At 47.8% G+C, this 9,763-nt stretch overlaps 1 protein-coding gene across 1 annotated transcript in view; it reads right to left on the bottom strand.

The window, feature by feature from the left end:
* The window catches only part of KIF2A (kinesin family member 2A), a 2,798,933-nt gene that overhangs the window by 2,249,751 nt on the left and 539,419 nt on the right, over positions 1-9,763 (bottom strand). The window lies entirely within an intron of this gene.

Below are 9,763 nucleotides of genomic sequence, written 5' to 3'. Positions count from 1 at the left end.
CCACCAGGTGAGGTGTTTCTTGCAAGTCGGGGTTATCAAGATGTTGTGAGTCATAGGAAGTTGTTGGTAGGACCACTGAGAGAAAAAGCATCCACTGAAGAATTCTCATGTGGAAGTGGGCTAAGGGAAGAAGGGGAATCGCTGCTGCCATGAGGCCCAATGTTTTCAGTACTAACTTGACTTGAACTTTGTTGGACTGAATCAGAAGGTGGACATTCTGCCGTATATCTATCACTCTCTGAGGTGTTAAAGTTGCAGACATTTCTGTGGTGTTTAACACGGCGCCTATTAAGTTTATACATTGACAAGGTGACCAGAAGGATTTTGCAAAATTTATGGAAATACCTAACCTGTTGCAAATGTGAATGGTGTAATCCCTGGTTATGATAAGATGCTGCTTGGTGGTAGCGGTAATGAGCCAGTCTAAATATGGAAACACCTGGAATCCTTTTTGTCTCAGGTGAGCCGTGACCACTGCCAAACATTTGGTGAACACCCAGGGGGCTGTGATGAGACCAAAGGGCAGGGCTCTAAATTGGTAATGACTGGCTCCCAGCCGAAAGCAGAGAAACCTCCTGGAGTGCCTGTGTATCTTTATGTGATAGCACGTGTCCTGTAGGTCTAACAAGCACATCCAGTTGTCTCTGGCCAAGAAGGGCAGAATGGACTGCAGTGGTACCAGCCGAAATTTTGTCTTCTGCACAGATTTGTTCAGTCTGCTGAGATCCAAACTGGTTCTCTAGTCTCCTGTCTTTTTTGGCACCAAAAAGAACCTGGAGTAGATTCCGGATCCTAGCTGGTCTGCTGGGACTGCCTGGATGACTCTTTTTTTTTTAACAGCTTTTCTATTTCCAGCTGTGCCTGACCCTTTTGTCCGGGTGGTACGTCTGGGAGGGGTCTTGGCAATTGGTTTGGAGGGGAAATGAAGGGGATTTTGTAACCCTCGGATATAATGAACTGTACCCATTTGTCTTGAGAGAGGGATTGCCAGGCTTCCGGGTACAGAGATAATCTTCTCCCGACTGCCTCCGAAGTTGGACAGTCGGGCAGCTTCTCAGGGATGCTGAAAGGGTTGGTAAGGGAAGGACTCCCTGGAACCCTGGTTCTGTGGACCCCCTCTGCCCCTGGGGCGGCATCTATTGTTGTCCCCCCCCCTGCCTCTAGGAGGAATTTCACCACGTGCGGCGGGCACGACTCCCTGTGGTTTACGGAACCACATCTTTCCACCCCTCTGACCTTTGGGGTATGGTCTAGATGGTGTGGAAAAGTGGACTCCCACGGCAGAGAGAGTCTTACCATCTTGCTCGCACCTGGTGAGGGTATTCTTCACTTGAGGTCCAAACAATTCTGAACCATCAAAGGGGGTGTTGGTGAAGGACTCCTTGAAGGGATCAGCAAAATTACAGAGTTGCATCCAGGCATGACGTCTCAACGCAACACCTGTGCCTGTGGCCCTACTCGCTCCATCGGCTGCATAAGAGAAGCCGCATGGAGGAATTGGCAATGGAATTCTGGGTAGCCAGCTGGGAGTTAATCTTGTCCTGATACCCCGCAGCAGAAGGATCCTGTACAGTTTCACCCAGTTCTTTGAGCAAATCTCTCTGAAGGCGGGTGAAATGACAAATAGTTCAGCGATCGCATAGCAAAGGTCGCTGAAGCAAATGTCCGCCACTGCATACCTGTCCATGGTCCTGGACTCTTTGTTAGGAGGATGAACAGGTACAGAAGGATCAGCTAATTCCTTCTTAGTGGTGGCTGCTACCACCATAGTATCTACCGAGACACCTTTGGAGAGAAATGTCTTGTCTACTGGAGCAGAAATAAATTTTGAAGGCCTCCTAGGGGTAGGTTCCATGGAGTCAGGAGCTGCCCATGCCTTTCTGACCACCACTTCCATCAGTGGATCGAAAGGGGGGGGGGGACCCAGGAGGTGGAAGGGCGAGATCCAAAGGCATCAAGGTAAACCGACTCGTCCTCGGAGGGTTTGAGTGTGGACCAATTCCCCCTCTGTTTCTGGATCTCTAGTATGTCTGAAAAGGAGACATCTTCAGAGGGGGATCTGGGGGAGCCCTCCGACTCATCCAAGTCAGTGTCCGAGGTTAGAGACTCAGGGGAGTCTACGTGCTTCCTCTTGCACTTTCTTTTCCTAGGTGGCTCTCCTGAAGCTTCAGGAGAGGCCTCGGAGGAGGATGAGACACCCAAACTGGGTACCCTATGCGTTGGATCTCTGCTATCAGTTGCAAGAGGATGGCCAGAGACCGTAACAGGCACTGTAAAGGGAGGAGCTGAAGAACCCAACCTTGGAGCAGACACTGGATCCAGCACGCGCCTCATCACCTCGAAAGCCCCCCTATCAGGCACCGAAGACAGTCCCGGCTCCAAAGACACCAGAAAGTACAGTTTTGTACCTACCATAAATGTAGATGTCCGAGAGGAATGCATCTGCAGTCTTTACAAATGGGTTGTCCTGTCGTCAGGCAGCCCTTCGGTCGGCCGGATTCCAAAGTCTGGGTCTGGCTTCGGCTGGTGTCGCACTTCACCAGACGTCATTGCGGCAGTTATTCGGGTATAAAGGCATCAGCCGACGCCATTTTCCTCAGTGTTTCTTGCCCCAGATGCCAGGTGCCCTCTTGGATGGCTAAATTTGGATAAATGCCAAAGTTTTCAAATAGTAGAGAGCAAACACATAAAATAAGCATGCATGTACATATATACAAACAAATACACCATAATAGATCCCCCCCAAGCTAGCTGTAGATTGGCAAATACCCTAGGAGTACCTCAGAGGGGAAGGAGGGTGGGTAATCCTGACTGCAGATGCATTCCTCTCGGACATCTACATTTATGGTAGGTACAAAACTGTACTATGTCCTTCAAGGATGCATCTGCAGTCTTTACAAATGGGTAGAATACCATAGCTAAACTAGGGGAGGAGGAAATGAGAAGAGATTATGGTGTAGTTAGGATCCCTTGCAAAACAGCAGTGGCAAAACCAGCCCGGGATCTAGAGTATAGAGGTAAGTTATAATGCTTGGCAAATGTATGCACGGAGGTCCAAGTAGCAGCCTCTATAATGTCCTTGGTAGCCACTCCTCGTAAGAAAGCTGTGGTAGTGGCTGTAGCCCTTGTGGAGTGAGGCCTGATGTTCTCTGGAGTTTTCTTTCCATGGTAGGAGTAACAAAATCTAATGCAATTTCCTATCCATTTGGAGATTGTCTGTTTAGAAATTGGTTTTCCTTCCTTTCCTGTTGCATATGCTACCAGAAGCTGGTCAGTTTTTCTATTGTTTTTTGTCCTGTCCAGGTAGTAGCATAATTGCCTGTGTACATCCAAGGTATGTAAGAGCCTTTCCCCCCTGTTCTGTGGGTTGGGGAAGAATGTAGGAAGGTGGATAGCCTGATTTAAAGAGACTCTGGATACCACCTTAGGCATAAATGTAGGATTTGTTCTCATGGACACTATCTTGATGGAAGATCAGGAAGGGTTGCACTGCCATTAATGCCTGTAGTTCAGAGACCCTTCTTGCTGAAGTTATTGCCAGCAGGAAAGCAGTCTTCCAGGATAAGTATTGTAATTCTGCTGTTGCTGCTGGTTCGAAAGGAGGAAGAGTCAGTTTTTCTAGCACAAAGTTCAAGTCCCATGCTGGCAAAGGAGGTTTCCTGGGAGGTTTTACATTTTTAATTCCTCTCAGAAACTGTCCGAGCAGAGGATGCGAGAAGACAGGAGGATCCAAGCTGTATTCTGCTGAAATAGCTGATGCATGTATCTTGATGGAAGAGTAGGACAGGCCTGTATGGAAGAGCTCCGCCAAGTACTCCAGGATGTTGGCTATGTTCACCAGTGTCACATCTTGCCCCTTTGCAGTACTCCAGATGAGATATCTTTTCCATTTTGCTGCATAATTCTTTCTTGTTGAAGGTCTACGAGCCTCCATGATTATGTCTTTAACCCTTTGGGATAAATTTGGGTTAATTGCTGTTATGTAATGTTCCAGGCAGTTAGCTGCAGAGTTTTTAGGTTTGGATGCAGGGTGTTGTAGTTGTTCTGTGTTAATAGTAATGGGATCAGGGGCAGAGCCCATATTTGTTCCCGGGACATGCTCCTCAGCAGTGGATACCAATGTTGTCTTGGCCAGTCTGGGGCTATCAGAATGATCCTCGGACGTTCTTTGATCTTCAGAAGCACCTTGTGCATCAAAGGAAGTGGTGGGAATGCGTATGCTGTCAGGCTTTTCCAACTGAAAGATAGGGAGTCCACCTTCCAAGCAAGTGGGTGGTAAGTCCTTGTGCAGAATTTCTTCAACTGATGATTGAATGGGGATTCAAACAAGTCTATTTGTGGTAATCCCCATTCTCTTGTGATGGTTTTGAAGATGTCCGGATGCAGCATCCATTCGTGGGCATCTGTTGTAGTTCTGCTTAATATGTCTGCTAGAATGTTTTCCTTCCCTGGTACATAAATTGCCTGTAACTGAATGTTGTAGCTCAGAGCCACATCCCATAGGTCCAGTGCCAGCCGGCATAGAGGGTATGAGTGTGTGCCTCCCTGTTTGTTGATGTACCACATAACTGTGGTGTTGTCTGTCCTTATCATCAACTGGCCTTCTTGGAGAAGAGGTCTGAATGCCTGGATTGCCAATTTTACTGCCATCATTTCTTTTAGATTTATGTGCAGATGCAGCTGGTGTTGAGTCCATAGGCCTTGAATGCACTTGTCCATCATGTGTGCCCCCCAACCGAGGTCTGAGGCATCTGTCGTGATGGTTTGTCTTGGTTGACTTTTGCAGAAGGGCAGTCCTGTGTTTGATTGGCAGGCCTGAGCCCACCATAGGAACTCTTGCTTCAGGCATGGGATCATTGGAATTTTGGTTTCTAGGCTGTGCTTGTGCTGGGACCACAAATTCTTTAGGTACCACTGTAGCTTTCTCATATGCAGCCTGGCATGAGGGACCAGTATTATGCAGGATGCCATGAAGCCTAGAGCCTGTAGCACTTTTCTTGCAGTTAGATGGTTCTGCTTTGTTAATGCCAAGAAGTAGAGAGGAAGTTGCTCTTTCTTTTCTGTAGTTAGAAATGCCATTTGTTTTGATGTGTCCAGTTCTGCACCCAGAAAGGTTATTCTTTGGGATGGAATCAGCCTTGACTTTTTTGTATTGACTGTATATCCCAGGGCTTGCAGTAGGTAAATGACTCTTTGTAAGTCTTGTTAGTTTGTTTTGTTGTCCGCTTGTATCAGGCAGTCGTCCAGGTAGGGATAGATTTGAATCCCTGAAGTCTGCAATGAGCGATTACTGATGCCAGGCATTTCGTGAACACTCTGGGCAGTAGATAAGCCAAAGGGCAATGCTGAGAATTGATAATGCTCTGATCCTGCAAGAAATCTGAGGTATCTTCTGCAAATTGGTCTTATGGGGACGTGCAGGTATGCCTCCTTGAGATCTAGAGTTACCAGCCAAGACTCCTTGCCCAGCATGGGAAGAAGCTGCTGTAGGGTCAGCATTTTGAATTTTGGAACAATGAGGAATGTGTTTAAAGCGGACAGGTCTAGAATAGGCCTCCATTTGTTTTCTTTTCTTGGTACCAGGAAGAGTCTGGAGTAAAATCCCTTCCCTTGCTCCATAGATGGTACCTTTTCCACAGCTCTCATTCTTAATAATTGAGATATTTGTTTTAGAGCTTCTGTCCTTTGAGTAGGTGGTAGGTTCGGCATTCCTGTCTTTCCTGGTAGAGTATGGAAATGGAATCTGTAACCTTGGTCTATAGTTTGCAAAATCCATTTTTCTCTTGTAATGCAGTGCCAGTTTCTTGAAAATAAGGTTAGCTTTCCGCCTAAAGGTGCTTCTAGTTGTTCCCTGGTAGGCGGAGCCACCGCCAAGTCACTGTGATTGAGTTGTTGTAGTGGTGGTGGCTGTATCCGTGCCTCGTTGGTTATTACCCTGCCACTGGCGACCCCTGTAGGCACCCCTGGATTGGTTTCTGCCTCTAGAGCGCCTATTCCTGCCTCTTTGTGCCTTAGAAGAGTCTGGAAAGGGCCAATTCTTGGAGGGCCAGTTCCTGCTAAACCTTGGAGGTTGAACTTGCAAGAAATCTTTCACTGTTTGCACAGATTTCGCTTTCTCTTCCATCTTTTTTAGTACCTGCTGTGCAGGGGAACCAGATAAATTGACCTTGTCCATAGGTGCATCCAAAAGCTTAGATTTGACATGGTCTGGTAATGCCTGTTCTTTCAACCATGCATGCCCTCCTGATAACTGTGCCAGTCATGGCTGATCTAAAGGAAGCCTCCAGTGCATCATAGCCACATTTTAAAGAATGGTTACTAACCTGCTGTATGTTATGTAACATTTCTTGAACATACTTTTTATCTAAAGATTCTTCAGAGGACAGCTTTTTAGTCAACTGGTCAAGCATAAACTCTTGATATTGAATCATGTGAAATTGGCAGTTCAAAGCTCTAGCTGACAAGGTAGCAGAGGTGTAAACTTTTTTACCCCATCTCTCTAAGGACCTGGATTCCCTTTCAGAGGGGGTTTTTAGAAGAAGTAGCTGCTACAGCTTTTGGACCCTGGGAAATAGTCTCTGGATCTGCAAAAGGAGCCTTATATAAGTGGTGATGAGTGTCCGGGACCCTGTAGTACCTATCGGGTTTAGCAGGAGCCGGAGGTAAAGTATCAGGAGCAGTGCAAGCATCATTAAATGCATCATCAACAACAGAAAGAACTGGAGGTATAGCTAAAGGCCTATGCTGTGGCAAATGTAGAAAGGTCCTAAGCCTTTTTCTAGAGTCTGAGAAATCTTGGCCCTGCCACTGAAATTGTTCCCTCATAGCATGCAAAGTTTCCCCAACATAGCTGGAGGAGGCCTAGCAGCTCCACGTGCAGGGGTGGAAATATCCAGGGGAATGGAGTCTGATAAATCCTGTGAAACCGCAATAGAAGGATGGGTTTCAGAAGCCGTTTCTACCAGGTTAGAAGAGGCCTCGGTAGAAGGCAAGTTATCGGCTGAAGAAAGAACCGCTTGCTCGGTTTCGGCCGAAACCGAGACACTCGTGGTTTGCTTAACCGGTTTCGCCGAAACCGCTGGCCACGAGTGTCGGTCCTTTCTTGGCGCTTTTGGTTATTTGCATAGTCGGAGGATCCGACAGCATAATGTAGGCAAAATCGGAGCCGAAAATCTGTTCGGCAAAGTCCGAACGACGTTTGAGCGTCCGCCGGTTAAAAGAAGCACAGGCTAGACAAGCTGCTACGTCGTGGTCTGGGCCTAAACAATGTATGCAATAGGAGTGGAAATCTTTATGAGGTATTTGTTTCCCACAAGATAAACAGTTATTAACTTTCTCTGACATCGGCTGAGGCAAGAAAGAGTCCCCAACGGGGTACTTAGCTTTATAGAAGTCTTCGAAGTAGTATTCGGTAGTAGTAATCTCTGGATCTGACCGACCGGCACTTGCGAACAGCTTCTGCTTCGGGCGCCACACGGCAAGAAAGACTGAGGAAAATGGCGTCGGCTGATGCCTTTATACCCGAATAACTGCTGCAATGACGTCGGGTGAAGTGCGACACCAGCCGAAGCCAGACCCAGACTTTGGAATCCGGCCGACCAAAGGGCTGCCTGACGACAGGACAACCCATTTGTAAAGACTGCAGATGCATCCTTGAAGGACATCCGCCCCCGGCACCGAAAGAGAAGGCTCCAAGAATGATGTTGGTGCCGAACTAACCAGAGCAGACGCTCCGAGAGGGAGAGCGGGGTCGGACAAGGGTCCGATGCCACTCGCCCCCTCGGAGCCGACAATGGAGTCTTGGCGCCCGGACTTCTCCACGGACGTTACCAATGAAGAAGTCGAAGCCGACGACGCCGCAGCCGAAGGTGGAAGTATCGGCTCCGACGTGGGCAAGGTTACGATTCCGACAAACTTCGGCTCCGAACTCGACTGGAGAGTCTGAGGAGGAATCGAAGGCGGCACAGAGGGAGCCACAGTCTGGTGAGATGGGCTTTGCAGCATTTGGGCCAGTGCCTGAGATTTTATGAGTCTACTAACCACCCTCTCGATATCGTGGTCGGAAAGCCTAGACGACCTGGAGGAATCAGTCATATGACTCTGCTCTGATAGAAGGGGTGATCTTGGAGCCGATCGGATGGACTCTAATGAAGGAGATCTAGAGCGCTTGCACGCTGATGTCGGCTCCGATACATGTTTCGGAGCGGATACGATCTTGCTCGCATCGGCTCCGACTGGAGCCGATGTCGGAGCAATCTCAGTTTCGCCAGCCCTCGACTCAGAAACTGGAGCAGAAGGCTTGGCGGGCTTAGACGACTTCCCCGATCCAGACTTGGACGGGGAGTCATCGGGCTTCAATAAGCCCCTCAAAATAAGCTTATTACGATGCTCCTGCAGGACTCTAACTAAATCCGTGGCAGACGGAACAGGAGTCCTGCAGGTGCAAAGGTCCCAAGCAGTAGACACAAGAAGTGTGACCGTCTGTCAGAGACATTTTCTGACAGCACGAGTCACACTTCTTGAATCCCGAGACCTTAGCGTCTTTGGACATTGTTACCCTAAAGACAGTAACAAAGTCAGCACACACACTCACTCGACTTTCACACAAGGGGGAGTTAAAGGGGCTGACTAAAACAACAACTCACACACACAATAAGGGGGAGAGTAAACAAAAAACTAAAGCCCGTAGGCCTGATTATAAAAATTAACTAAAGGGGTGGGTAGGGCTTAACGAAAAATTACTAAAGTAATTAGGTAAAACAATATAGATAGGGAACTAATCTGAAAAAAACTAACCTCAAGTTTGGAAAGAATTTGCTGAAATTTCTTTTACTGACCTGAGCCGGCAAAAAAGGCAACCTCGCAGCGAAGCGGCAAACGAGATCTGGGGAGTTAGCTCATGGTATTGTGGGATATAGGGCTGCCTCGAGCCGGTAAAAAAATAGCTCTCGAGCTATAGTATAGGCAGAGTCAGAGCCGAGGATTGGCTCCGAACACATCCAGCAAGAATGAAGGCGAGAATGACAACTTAACATTGAAGGGTTCCCACAGCCATAAGTGCTTGGAGCTCAGACACTCTTCTAGCTGAAGTGATGGCCAAAAGTAATGCTGTTTTCCAAGAAAGGAATTTTAAGTCTGCTAACGCTGCAGGCTCAAAGGGGGGGGGGGGGGTGAGCTTTTCCAGTACAAAGTTAAGGTCCCAACCAGGGGTGGGTGCTCTCCTTGGTGGACTTAAGTTGTTTGCCCCTCTCAGGAACTGTTTGATAAGAAGGTGTGAGAAGAGAGGTGGGCTCAGTGCTTTAATGAGCCTAAATGACTGAGTCATGTATCTTAATGGAAGACAAGGGCAGGCCTTTGTGGAGTAGATAGTACAGTTTTGTACCTACCATAAATGTAGATGTCCGAACTGGATAGCATCTGCAGTCATAACAACTGGGTTGTCCTGTCGTCAGGCAGCCCTTCAGTCGGCCGGATTCCAAAGTCCGGTCCGCTTCGCTGATGTCCCCCTTCACCCGACGCCATCTCTATTGGTCTTCGGGTATAAAGGCATCAGCCGACGCCATTTTCCTCAGTGTTTCTTGCCCCAGATGCCAGTAGCCCTCTTGAAGGCTAAAATTTGGATAGATGCCAATGTTTCCAAAAAGATAGAGGTAAACACAAAAATAAGCATGTATGTACATATATACAAACAAATACACCATAAAAGACTCCCCACCAGCTAGCTATTAGGAGGGTAAACACCCTAGGAGTACCACAGAGGGAA

This window comes from Protopterus annectens, chromosome 2.part2 (assembly GCF_019279795.1).
Source record: "Protopterus annectens isolate FY-2018-M chromosome 2.part2, PAN1.0, whole genome shotgun sequence".
Taxonomy (NCBI): domain Eukaryota; kingdom Metazoa; phylum Chordata; order Ceratodontiformes; family Protopteridae; genus Protopterus; species Protopterus annectens.
Note: the sequence above shows the minus strand (reverse complement) of the source record. Positions and strands in the feature narration are given on the sequence as shown.